Genomic DNA, 14,520 nt, shown 5'->3' with positions numbered 1-14,520 from the left:
CCTTTAAATATCAAAAAAGCACCTCACAAAACTTGCGACACGGCGTAACTCAGCTCATAACCGTAGCACGTGGGAGCAGTGTGCTCACGTTGTTATGTTACTGCTTAGTTAATTTCATGTTTTAAATGTTAGTAAGTGCGCCGCCCTGCGGTCCCTTTAAGTCGATATTTTGTGACAGTAGAAGAAGAGTTAGACAGGAAGTTCATGTTTTCTTGCGATACTGCTTCAAGATGGCTGCTCCACATTCGTGTCCTTCTTTGGGTGTTTGTTAAAGCATTGTCTGTAAGTACTCAATGGTAAAAGCAACGAGGCACTCAAAGTGCTGTCTTTATGTGTGATGGACCACAGTTAGCAAGTTTTCTATGTGCTATTCATATGTAAATGAGATCGCCAGTTCATATGCTAATTAACGGTGCTAATCGTCATGTTAGCTCTTCGAATGCATTGTTAGATCATTGGCACATGTTGTTGTTAACAGTACAGATTATTAATGTACATTTCCACATATGTTTTATTGTTACAGTTTCACAAAATGAAAGAACCAGTAAACTTCTCAAGAGCTCATCTATTGTCTGGAGTTCCTGGGTTCATGTTTAGCTGTGTGGATAGCTAGTCAGACTTCTAGCGAGGCCATTTACACACGTGATAGAGCGGCTGTGTGTATTTGTAGCCTCACTACCAAACCAGCATTTCATCTGGAGGAAGTGATCCCAGAGAGAAGTAGAGCAAGTGTATAAGTTCATCTCTGAATGTTTGTAAAAGCATTCCCGCGTTAAGCTTAACAACCGATATATGGAGCGACTGCCTCTTCTCTCTCCCTCCCCTTCCTGCTGCTACCTCACTCATGAAACTGATCAATGATCAGCTGATCGTCTGTGAAGGTTCTCAGTCATCCCGGTCATCGTAGTCAAAGGAGCTTGCAAAGAAAAGCGTCTGGACTTCTTTAAGTTGCTTGAAGACGTTTCACCTCTCATCCGAGAGGTGGCTCTCATACAGAAGAGCCACCTCCACAGGACAAGACTCAGCAGTCCATCTGCATCTTAAGGATAAAGGACACTCTTTCGAGGATGCCAATGTTCACATTTTGGACAGAGAGGACAGATGGTTTGAAAGAGGAGTGAAAGAAGCCATCTATGTCCACTGTGAGCGGCCATCTTTGAACAGAGGCGGGGGTTTACGACACCAACTCTCTGCCATCTATAATCCAGTTTTGAGATCCCTCCCCAGACGCCTTAACGCCCACTCACATCCTGGGCCATCTGACCTCAGGAATTTGCATGATAAGGTTGGGCCAGGTTTCACAATGAACATACCTGAAACTCTGGCTGATTGGGACCCACACCCAGTTTCACACCTTGGCTCAGGCGATTAGAGGATCATCAGGGGGTCCTTTTGTCCCTCTGTGGGGGGTTACTCCCACTAGGTTTATATCTGGGACTCTCCACCATTTGACCTTAGAACTGAAGAAGCTTCTCGGATGAGAGGTGAAACGTCTTCAAGCAACTTAAAGAAGTCCAGACGCTTTTCTTTGCACGCTCCTTTGACGATCAGCTGATCGGCTTTTCTGTCGCGAGTTCATCTCTCTTGCTTGTTTTTGACCCACTTCATGCCAGAAAGAGGAAACCAGCGGCTGAACAACAGCAGCACGTTTTTACCTTGATAAGCTGTTGTTAGAATTTATTTAATATTACTTTCTACACCAGGATCATTTTCTACGTAGCTGACGGCTGGTAACTGTGCAGGGGCGGATCTAGCAAAGTTTAGCCAGGGGGGCCGATAGGGCATTAACAGGGAAAAAGGGGGCACAAAGACATACTTTTCTTTCTTATTCTCTGACCAAGTTATTCTCTGAACTGCAACCAACTTCAAAAAAAGTGTGCCAGCTACTGAAATTAGCTGTGGACTTGACTCCACAACAAAAAGAAGTGAAAAATCATCTCAAAAGATTCATCAGAGAGCTGGATAACATTAAACTTCAGAAATGTATGTGTTTCTGCACCGGATCTGACCTTATAGTAACAAACAGTATTTATGTAGAATTTCAAGATATGACAGAGTTTACAAGAAGACTGCAATTTTTAGTTAACGTAGGTTAAGGTATCAAAGTTTGGCATTTGTTATTGATTACAAAGGTTCCATTTAAAGTTGGTGAAAATATTTTTTAAAATTCCAGTATTTTCTTAATGTCATATTGTTTCTAAGCATACCTGTTATTCATCCATCAAATTGATTCAAGCTGCTTAAATGATTCAGTCTGTTTTGAAGACGGTTATTGATTACTGAGATCATAAATAAACAGTCACGTATACAGAGACACACAGTGCTTTAACTGTTACGACACACCCACACACACACTCACTCACGTACGTACACACATACACACAGGTACGCGCACACAGTCACTCACGTGCACCCACATAGACACACGGGTACGCGCACACACAGGCACTCACGTGCTTGTGCATACACACACAGACACACGGAGTTTGCAGCACACCATGGGGGTTTTATGATGGGGTCACTTCTATAATGCTGGCTGTAACTAACAAAGACGTGGAAGATCTGCAGAGGGACACCGGCCTGGCACATCTCCCTTTCTAGAAGATGCATGCTTAAATGAAGATGAATAAAGATGAATAAAGGTTTTGTGAAATAACTACTGGGTTCCGGTGCCATCTCTGGATGCCCGGGGAATAAAAGAACCAGGGTAAAATTGATTTCTCAACAAGACTCAAGCGTTTTGTATCACTGTACATTGAAGCTTTTTATTACAAACAATTTACAATACTGAAAAAATGACAGGAAGTATTGTTTTCTGAAGTAACAAAGCAAAAGACCGCTGTCTCTCTTCAGTTGCTGAAATACTCCACAAGAGACCCGAGTCATGACAGCAAATTGTCAGGGGTTGCTGAGTGGATGTGGAGAAAAGGACTCAAACGCAGGACTCACGGTGAAGATGCAGGATGTTTATTGTGAGGGACGAATGACGAAAACAGGAGATGGCTGACTGACTGACTGACTGACTGAATAACTGAATGAACGGCTGACTGATCTGAACTTGGGAGGCAAACATGGGGCATAGACAGCAGTGACGACATTAATGACGCGACGCCGACCAAGAGAGAACTGAGGACTTAAATACACTGGCTGAACAATGACTGATAGGTGACAGGTGAGTGAGCAGCTGAACACAATTGAACTAACGATGCATGGAATAAGAACTAGAACATAATGCACACAGAGTAACGTAACACAAAACAGGAAGTGGAACGTACAGAGGATAAACAGTGAACATGAACTGAAAATACTGGGTCAACGACCCAGAAACCCTGACACAAATGTGCTTCTGTTTGTTTTTTAACATGCTGTAGTTGCCTGACTGAACATATAAGTCCTGTGCACATAAAGTAAAACTATTGATGAAAAATGTTCACCTCGAACGAGCAAATCACAGACAAAATGTAGTAAAATATTTAAATCGTGTTGAACATTAAATTGTGTATATATATCAGTAAAAATCACCCTTTCTATGGCCATTTTTCATTAGTTTTCAATTCAGTCAAATGCTTTCTTGTATTGCTAGGTTGCACATTTTTGTATAACACATCCTCCTCTTCACCAAGATTCTAGAGGAGATAGTTGCTATGTGTTGACGTTTCTGGAAAAACAGTAAAATCACTTAAGTCCTTTTCCATGACTGACTCACTGTGTCCTTGTTTATGAACAGATCTAGAAAAAGAGAGACAGGGACATGAGCTCTGAACTGTAAGCATGGTCTGCTTCTTTTGTGTCCGGTGAAGGAGCAAACAATGGAGAGGGCGGTGATGTTCCATCATTCATGTTGTGTATAGACACAACCTGTGGTAGGCTACTTTGCATTTCAGAGGTTTCTGTGTTGTTATCCTCTTTGTAGTCTTGCAGTCTTATAGTTTTCCTCTGTTGGTGGCTGCTGCTGAGACTTTCATCATCTGAAAGTGTAACCCAGTGTTAATTTGGTTATCTGATATTGTGTGATATTCAGTATTTATGTATATATTTATATTGGGTGTTCAGTTATAAAATGTTCTTCAATGATTTTGAGTTTTTTTTATTGCTATTGGTTTGCGGCTGCTTTACGACAGTCGACTGTGGTAGTACCTCTTAGCGGGAGGGGTTACGAGCTCACGTGGCTTGTAGCTGTGCCAGAGAGCAAGCTTTGGTGAGCTAGCGGGGAATATCTCCTTCTGCAGTAGCCTTAAAAAAGACTATTGTTCGTTCTCCTGCCAGACGCCTCGCTGCTGTGTTGCCTTACTGCTGTGCTGCCTTACTGCCTTACTACCGTGGTGTCTCGCTGGTGCCATTAAAGGACCGGCGGCTGCCATCCATTCATCCATCCGGACCTCGATTATTTGGACCGAAGTACTCACACACACGCCCGCACTCAGTGCCATACACTCTCTTTATTTTGCTGGCCAGCTAACACCATTGTTTTTTGTTTTTTTTGTTTTGTTTTTGCATTCACAAAGACTATCCAAAGACATTTTGGTTATTGTCAAATAGACACTCTCTGATTACGGACTGAGGAGGTTGTGGTGTTACAACCCCAGGACTGAGAAAAAAAAGACTCTTTACATAATATATTCACTTGTCTCCTGGTTAGGAGAAGTGGCTATTGATGGAAATATTTTTTTTCTTCTTCTTGTCTTTGTTTACATTGTATCCCAGAGAAGTTTTAAGTTGTTCAGGTTGAAACATTTGCCCTTAGAGTTGGTTAAGTTTCCTTTGATGTATCAGTGTCAAGCTGATGTTTAAGAGGGTATGTTAAGGACAGATGTGCTCCAGTCCATCAATCCTTTAAAGTGCTGGACACCGATGGTAAATTGCCATCAGACCCTAAATAAATTGTCCTCTGCTGTCATCCATATTGCTTCACTCATTCTTTGTTGAGTAGATGTATTGGTTACAAAAGCACCAAGTTCAAGTAGGCCTGATTCTCTCATAATTTGGAAGAGTTTGTCAAGGCTATGTGAGACTTCAGTGCCACTGTTTTGGCTGGCCTGGGATAAGAGATGGGTGTGCTGATGTAACTGAGTAATTTCTCTCTCTATAGCAACATTCTGCTTTAGCAGCTCCTTGGTGCGTAGTGTAATAGCCAGCAGGCCCAACTGGTTGAGAATCTCTGCTGTGTTGAGGAAACTGCGCTGACGTGTGGAAGAGCTGTCTGGAGCTAGGTGATATGGACTGTGAGCTGTTGAAGTGGGAGATGAAGAGGAAGGAGAGGAGGATAGGGGAGAAAAGGAAGAAGGTGAAGAGGGTATGTGGGACCTCGAGATGGACAGTGAGCCTAATCTTTCAGAGCTGGAGTTTTTGTGACAGTGGCGGGACTTGTGTTGGGTTTTAGATGAGGCATAACTGGGCAGCAGGCAGTGAGATAAGTTGAGGATAGAACTGTGTCCTCCTCTGACTTTATGTTGGAAATGGACTTTGTTGTGGACAGGGTTTTTCAAACCAGAAGAAAAATAAACAAACAAACACAAGATGTAGAGGAGGTTATGGTCAAAAAGAGATAAGTTGTAGGGCACAAAAACAATCATATACACATCATCTATGCATTGACATGGAAATGTATTACATATACTGGGACAAATGATCAAATTAGCAATTTTAAAATGAAAGAATGATCAAAAACAGTCTAAAAATATTCAAATCCAGTTTAACCTTATTTTCTATCTGAAAAATAAAGCAAACACATTGTATATTGTGTGCTTAGCACCGAATATTGGCCCAAAAAGGTTTGAAACTAACTGATGAGGAAAGTCAAGATTTCAGAAGCTAGAGATAGCTAGGGTGATAACTAGGCTAATGGCTAAAAGTACTATTCTCAGAAATTGGTTAAGACCAAATCAGAACTAAAATTATTATGAATATTTAACAATGCAACACACTAGAATGGCGAAAAAATAAATACACCTCCACATTTATTATATCTTCAGATCCAGTCAGTTACATCCAGTGGTTCCAGATTAACTACCAAATATTAAAACCTGTTCGACTTATTCAGACCTCTGACATCAAGAGTCAGGTGTCTCTATATGTGTGCGCAGTTTGTAGCGGCATCTTAATAGATCTAATGAGGTTTCTAAGGGCACTAAAGGATGGGATTTAAAAACAAAAGAGTTTTAAAGCACTTTGAGGCCACTGTTGTTCTGATTTGGTGCTGTACAAATAAGATGGAATTGAAATGAAATGATCTTCTACTTATTTAAAAGTCAATCATTGGGCTGTAAGGAAACTAATCCAGATTTGGTGCAGATTCTGGATCTGTTGAGGACTAGCCACTCCAGCAAATGTAAAATAAAAACAGACTGTTGTGATGCAAAGGAAAGTCTAAAACACTTCTATTCTCTAAACACAATTTATAACTCAGCATTTAGAGGGGTTTCCATTTCAAACCAAATCCCCCCCCCCCCCCCCCCTCCAAAAAAAAGTTGGGACACTGGGTAAAATGCAAATAAAACAAAATACAATGATTTGTAAATGTAATAAACTTCAACAACACAGAAAAATGTTTAAAATAAAAAAAAAGTACCATTTCAAGAAAAAAAAGCACATCAATCAATCAATCAATCAATCAATCAATCAATCAATCAATCAATCAATCTTTATAAAGCCCTTTTGTAGCACAAAGTGCTTTACATGGTTAAAAGCAGCCCACCCCACCCTGCCCTCCAACTCACTCTCCACACTCTCATTAACATAAACGATCATGGATACATAACCCCCCCCCCCCCCCCCCCCCCAACGCACACACACACACACACACACACACACACACACACACACACACACACACACACACTTAAAAAGTAAAATTGGGCTGGGCACACATGAGCCAAGTGAGGAAACACTATCACGGGGAGCCATGTGCACCGGGAGCCGGTCACAGACCGCAGCCTCCAGGCTGGGCACACAGCAGGAGGGAGGCAAAGAAGCCCCCCAGCCAGGCTGAGAAGACCCACAGAGCCCCAGCAGCCACGGTCGATCACAGCCCCGGTGCAGAGAGCCCCCTCCGAGGAAACACTGGAGATATGACCTAATAAGAGTATATACAGAATAAAAATAAATAAATAAATAAAATAAATAAGAATGGGATACAATATAAATATAAATAGAGTAAGAAGATAAAAAATGAATAAGAATAAAATCAATAAATATTAGGTAAAATCTAAATTAATAAAAAAAATTAATCAAAAGGCCAGTGCCTGAGGACCTCAAGGTCCGCGAGGGTTCATATGGTAAAAGCAAATCTGAGAGATAAGAAGGCCCAAGACCATTAAGACATTTAAAAACCAATCCTGATCCTGAAACACACAGGGAGCCAATGCAGCAATTCTAAAACCGGTGTAATGTGGGCCCGCATTACACCAGCCTGAGAGAGAATAGGGCGGACCCTGGCTATATTTTTAAGATATTTTTTAGATGATAAAATCCAATTTTGGTAACATGTTTAATATGTGGGATAAAACCAAGCTCAGAGTCAAAAATAACACCCAGGTTTTTCACTTGTAGTGAAGGGCATAGTGAAAATGCCTGTAATTTAGACAAGAGTTTCTCTCTCTGAGCCTCAGGACCAATGATTAAAACTTCAGTTTTGTCCTGGTTAAGCTGTAAAAAAAAAACACACATTTACCACTGTGCAGCATGTCGTCTTAAATGTCTGGGAACTAAAACCAGTTGTTGAACGTTTTGGAGAGGAAAGCTAATAGAATTCTAGCTGCTCAACAGTCCTGGGTTGTCTTTGTTGTATTTTTCATTTCATGATGTGCCAAATGCTTTCAACTGGTGAAAGGCTTGGACTGGACAATTCAGGAACAAAAATGTATTTTCTAAAAACCCATTGTATTGTTATACCTGCAGTATTTGGTTTACCATTGTGTTGCTGAAGTATTCAATGACAAAAAATCATAAGCGTCCTATATTGATGGGAGTTGACGAGAGTTCTCTATATTCTCAAAATCTTTTAATGATACTATGCACTGTAGATGATGACATATCCAAAGTCCAAAGATCAGCAGCCCAGCACTTCCTTTTAAAGACCTGAGCACCAGAGAACCACCTTGGAGAGCAGTAAAAGAGGTGGTAAAGAATGCTGAAGCGTCAGAACGAGTGGCCTGCCTTACACATACTGAAAGAAATACTCAATTTTGCTGCACAGACTTTGTGCCAAAAGAGTAGGGATTTTCTAAGATTTGCCAATTTTGAGCTAAGATTTTCTTTTCAGGCTTGGAAACACAGATTACAACATACCCGAAGGAGAATGGTATGGGCTCAAAATGTGGTCATAAATATTTTGTACTTGTAAATCAGTTTTGTATGTGTAAAAAGAATTTGTGTATGTGTACAGCGTTTTCCCCAAGGAAAAACGCAGTGTTTTGAAAATGCTCTCGAAAACTTATATATTTCAAAACGGAGCTGTCCCGTCACAGTGTGGACACTCGAAAATGCAGACTTTCTAAAACGATGACACATTTTAGTCATGTGATGTAGTCATGTGACCAATTAAACAAAGATAGCGGAGTGCATTATACAGCAGTTGTTTCTCAGTTGTTTTTTTTATGTGGACGCGCAACTCTGTGAAAACTACTTAAAACGGTAGGGTGGACGCAGAGCGTTTTCAAACGAAAATGCCGTTTTCAAATATATCCAGGGTAGTGTGGACATAGCCTGAGCATTTCTTCTTCAGTCACCTTTCTCACTCACTATATGTTAATAGATCTCTCTGCATTGAACCTCTGGCTCTCTTCCACAGCATGTCTTTTATCCTGTCTTCCTTCTCAAACCCCAACCGGTCGCAGCAGATGGCCGCCCATCAGGGAAGGGTGGTCATCTGTTCTGCCGGAGGTTTCTTTCTGTTAAAAGGGAGTTTTTCCTTCCACTGTCGTCAAAGTGCTTGCTCATAGTCATGTGGCGTCATGTTATTGTTGGGGTTTTCTCTGCATGTAGGGTCTACTTTACAATATAAAACACCTTGAGGCGACTGTTGTTGTGATTTGGTGCAGTACAATTGAATTGTAAAAGTACCAATGTTCTGCATTAAAATATACCTAAAACGCTATATAATTGTTGAGTCATTAAAGTGTACACCACAGCTGGAACTAATTTACTGTAGCTAAATTATACAATAATTTATTAACTGATTTATATTTTATATTAATCCATTCATGCTCATGTTCTTATGCTAGGAGGCTGGAACCTATCGCAGCTACCATATGGTCAGTGTGAAGGTACACCCTGGTCAGGTCGCCAGCCTGTTGCGGTGCTACAGAGAGACAGACAGCCATTCACACCCATATTCACACCTATGGGCAATTTAGAATCACCAGTTATTCTTGGTGACTCCAGTAAATGCATGTCTTTTGACTGTGGGAGGAAGCCGTAGTACCTGGAGAGAACCCACGCAGACACAGCGAGAACATGCAAACTCCACACAGAAAGCTCAAAGCTCAGATGGTAGATTCAACCCCAGGACCTTCTTGCTGTAGCTTAACAGTGCTAACCACCATACCATCATGTTACCCTCATGTTAGTCTAACTCTGCTAAATAGGATTAGAGCTTTTATTGGAGTTCATAGTGAAACATTTGCCTATGTACAGTTTATCTTTATATGAATAAATTAAAAATCACAATGAAAGAGTTGAACTGTGATACACACCAGTAACTTACCGGCTTAAAGATTTGTTCACTTTAAAAACAAAGTTTGCCAGTTTAACTACATCTGTTATTTTTACTGTGTAACATTGGATGTACTGATTCATCACTGGCTTCACTTTGATACTGAAAATCTTAAAAATCATAGAAGTCAGTAGTAATATACCTGTACCTCTTTTTTCAACTTTTCAATATGAATGAAGGCTGAAAACTGATTAGATTAATGTCTGATGATCTTTTCCGTGCTTCTTCAAGTTTGTAACACCGAACATATTAAAGGATGATATAAGGTTCACAGGAAGAGTTTAATTAGACACACTTACTATTTTTCTTTATACTCTTTCTTTCTTGACATGTTTAATATGCTTACTATCAGAGGAGAAAATGACCCTTGTGTAGTTTAAAAAAGTTTTATTTAATCAAACTGTAATGTTGTTGAACTCTGACGGACGTGTCTTTTAATCTTGTCAACAGTCCTTAATCACCTAAATCTGCCATTTATCATCTTGTAAAATGTTCCCTCTGCTTCTGTTGCACATCTCCTGTGTCCTGTGCAGGTGGTCCAACCCCTGCCTGCCTCCTTAAACTGGGGTGTTTAAATCTCTTTACCTCTGTTGTGAACTTCACACAAAGTTTGTGGTAACAAAATCAAACTGAGGAGGATCTCGTTTGAAAAAAAAAAAACACACAGTCACGAGACAAAATAAAAACAGACTGCTCAAAGCAGAGCCCTCGCAGCTGGTAGTACAAAAACACAGTGACAACATGCGTATTAGATATCCTCAGTGCCAAAAGCCTAAATATGAAAAAAGGTGGGATCACCAAGAATATCCTAAAAACGGCGTTGAGGTGTGTGTTACAGTGAAAAAAACAAAAAGCAGCCAAATTTTCATCTGAAAATGTTGAATTTTAGTAAAAACAATGCTCTGTAGTTTGATACTGTCGTTACAGACAAAGCAGATGTTTAAAGCCTTTGGACGCTCATTTGAAATGCACTCATTCTCCTTATCAGCTGGAAACATTAAAGCCGTAAAATGACTTTTTCGAACGGATAAAAACTATTGAACAAACAGCAATGTTGAGCCTGTTCCAAAATTTGAATGTACATGTGTTGAAGGTGCGGGTCTTGTTGAATTATTAAACATACTTTCTTTAATTTTTCGAGCCACAAAAACAACAACTTTTAATTTTCTTCTGCTTGAGTATCGACCTCGGGTAGCTCTACTTATCATTGCTCAGTCAGTTGTCTGTTTGTGCTACTTTTTTCAAGGAGCAGCGGATTACTGGTAAGGGTGACTTTATGTGTTTAGTTACTTAAGTGGAAGTACTGTGGATAGTTTTACCTTACATACATAGAACTGCCAGTACAGCTTCTGAGGTAACTGTTTACAAAATGTTATAATCTATCCAAAGGTTCTTTGCAATTTTACATTGATAAACATTATCCTTAACACATTTGGCCCACATAAAGTACTATGGCCATCACACTGTCATTTAGAATTGTTTAAATAACTCGTGTCTTAAGTCCTTCCATCAAACAGGAAATAAAAAAAGTCGCATGGTTCACTTTTATATCACAAAATGTTAGAAATATAAGTCGTTCATAACAAACTGAAAGGCTGGGAGTTTAAAATGCAAACCGATGGAAGCAGAAGTAGAAGACTATAATGTCACAGAGCACACTGTGTCTATTATTGTTTAGACATGTATAAATAAGAGCTTGATAAAGATGCTTAATTTCTTAACAAATAAACAGGTGGAGTGATCTTTATCAAAAGTGGATGTTGCATCTGTGGCTAAACCCCTGTACCCAAAAACTTTAAAAATCTAGTGTGTGTGAGGCTGTGTAAGTAAAGCTTGCCCTTCACACCCGCGTGTAACAAACCATTTGTTGGGGGGTTGTGGATTTGTCACCTCAGCATTGTGAAAGTGGGGAAACATGTTTCTGGCTGTGCATAAGATTTCTGCTTACAACTTAGAATCTCAGTTCTAAATGAAATTCAGATGTTTTTTTTAAGTATGGCTAATGTATTATTTGACTTCTAAGGCACACACACACACACACACACACACACACACACACACACACACACACACACACACGAACAACAACAACAACACAGAGAAGAAGAAGAGGGGGTCGTTTTACTACGCATCATAAAAACGCTATCATTCATCTTCCAACTGTATCTTTCTGTTCTGTCTTTAGAATCATTGGTTGTTTACTGAGCCGTACTTTGGGAGTCATACTGTTGTGATACTGGGGAAAAAGGGTAAGGTCTGATAGACTAAACCCTTACACACATAACTTGAAAAACCTAAAGAGTGTGTGAGACTGCTAGCTGTGTTGTTCAGCAATAAACTTATCTACAAATGTGTTAGTAAAGAGTGACTTGTACTTCTGTCCCATTAAGCAATGGTTTAACAAATTTCACTGCAAACTATAAAAGGAATCTGGATTTATATAGAACATAGTAGTGCAGGAAACACTAGTATGTGTCTATGGAACAAATCTCCTTCAGCGTTCAAATGACCAAAGTGAGGCCTACAGGCATTTCTCTCAGTTGGTTGTGTTCAGGGAAAAAGCAGCTAAATACACTGTGACTGCTCCACATTGTTAGTGAGTTAACTCTGGATATCTGTAGGTTTTGTCAAACTTGGAGTGAACAAAAGCAGAAAAACAGTAAAAGATGCAGACAGTGAAAGTCTGGTTTATTTCATGAACACAATGAAACATTTTACAGTCCACAGAGCAAAGTAGCATACATGATAAATAGATACACATAACACGGTCAGTGAGAAGTAAAACTCGTCGTCTTACCACATGTTATATTCTGTAAACTTAAAATAAACCACAGAAATTAGAGTTTAGTGTTTTAAAGTCATTATTAAAAACATGAGTCAACATTACTGAAGTGACACTTTAACGATGCTTCATATCACAGTCTTTATGATGATAAAACATGTTCTCTCATTAGTAGTTGTCTGCGCTGTCACTTGTCATGAAAATGTCCTGAGTCAGGGTTCCTCTTCAATTACCATTGATCATTAATAGGACGCACAAAAGATTTGTTACATTATCCCCATAAACAACACGCTTTTATAGAAATCATTGTGACACAAATATTTAGATTCTTGCTTCACAATGTGCACGAACTCAAAATCTTTAGCTTCATATTTATAAAGTATCGCAAAGAATACATTTATACCATTGTATGAGCTACACTTCTTGTAAAAAACTGCTTGGTAATGCGTTTGAGAAAAGCTCCTGCTGTGACCTTCCTTCTGTGAGGGCACACACACTCACGCACACACACACAGAGAGAGAGAGAGAGAGAGAGAGGGGGGGGAGATCATTAATACAAAGGATTGGAGCCGTTTTTGGATTTTCACTTGTTGTTGGCTTTAATATGAACAGTCACATGAAATTCATTCCAGTTTTTTTTTTTGCCTTTGCTTCAATTAAGATGTTTCTTTAAATCTACAACAGCTTCCTTTTCAAAAAAGTTTACTGACATAGTAAGGAAGTAGCTAGGGACCTCAGTAAGTATGAGCAACAATAGCTTAGGGACAGTTTCTACAATAAATAGGATTTCATCATCTGCTGTTCGTCAAAAAGTGCCATTAAAACAATTCAGCGGACCCTCAGAGTGCGGATACAAACTGTTTTCAGCTGTAGAGGTAGAGGTACTCTTCATGTACTTATCAACATACAGTTTAGCGGAGTGGATTAGAGTGCATTGGTGCTTGGTCCTCTTTTATTTAGCACGGTTATACCATTGTGAATTTAGCTATACGAATATGCTCAAGAGTCTATCATATGTTTGACATGCAACTAAAAATTCGAAAATATATATTTTTTAAATCAGTAACTTTGCAAATTTAGAGGAATTGTTTTCGGACAACATATGTCTCACATTTTAAACAGGGTTTGAATAATCAGCACTGACATACAGACATTTATGCCCTGGGTATAACAGACATGCTTACCTTGTGAAAGGCCCTCGGATTTCTTGGAGCAGAGAAACACTCTGTGTTGTTGCTTTTCTCTATTGTATAAGCAGCGCCCGACTGTCAGAAACGCTCTGTGCTGGTAGCAAAGTCGGCTCCAACGCACATTCAGGTGAAAAAACAACAAGTTAAAACGCTATACCTTGCGGCAGTTGTGAAGTGCTGAGGAAAATACTGTGTGTCTGATGGGGTGTTTTTATATAGGTGGGGCTACTTTCAGTTGACCTCTGAGATGTAGAGATAAAAGAGCATGATGAAAGGAAGAAAGGTGGCAGGCCTTTGGAGACTCTGTTGGACATGGTTTCTGCTGGCCTCTGACATGATAAGACTAGTTGCATTAAAGCCATTAACTGTTTGTGTATATACACCTTTGGGCTGGGATGCTCTTGATAAGGAGCCTCTTTTGTTTGCTTCATGACTTCTTTTGCAGACTGTTGGGAGCCTAGCTGCACCCCCTCTGTCTAACTGTTACAGAGTGTGGGAATATGTGTTTTTTAGAAGTATCACAGCTTATTTCTAAAAGAATACATGTTGTTTGCGGTGCTCTATTTAAAACTATTGGCCTGTGAAACTTTTAGAAAAGTGAAATGCCCCTAAAGTAGTTAAATCATCTATGTGTAATCATCGAGTCTAACTGTTGCAGACTAGTAGATAATTATAAGACTAGCTGCATTAAAGCCACATTGAGGTTGATACAGCTCTAGTGTGAATATGTACTTTTAGAAGTATCACAGTTTATTTCTAAAGGGATACATGTTGTTTGTGGTGCTCTATTTAAAAAAAAAACTACTAGCCTGTGAAACTATTAGAAAAGGGAAATC

The 14,520-nt window shown here is 39.6% G+C and overlaps 1 long non-coding RNA gene across 1 annotated transcript; it reads left to right on the top strand.

Moving 5' to 3' along the window:
- Positions 1-1,528: 1,528 nt before the first annotated feature.
- On the top strand, positions 1,529-4,893 carry LOC101466730 (uncharacterized). The gene is made up of 3 exons (XR_001342282.4): positions 1,529-3,172; positions 3,728-3,863; positions 4,267-4,893. It is a non-coding gene; the product is annotated as an uncharacterized LOC101466730 (long non-coding RNA).
- Positions 4,894-14,520: the final 9,627 nt, after the last annotated feature.

This window comes from Maylandia zebra, linkage group LG10, assembly GCF_041146795.1.
Source record: "Maylandia zebra isolate NMK-2024a linkage group LG10, Mzebra_GT3a, whole genome shotgun sequence".
NCBI classification, from domain to species: Eukaryota; Metazoa; Chordata; class Actinopteri; order Cichliformes; family Cichlidae; genus Maylandia; species Maylandia zebra.
This window is presented reverse-complemented; position numbering and strand designations above follow the sequence as displayed.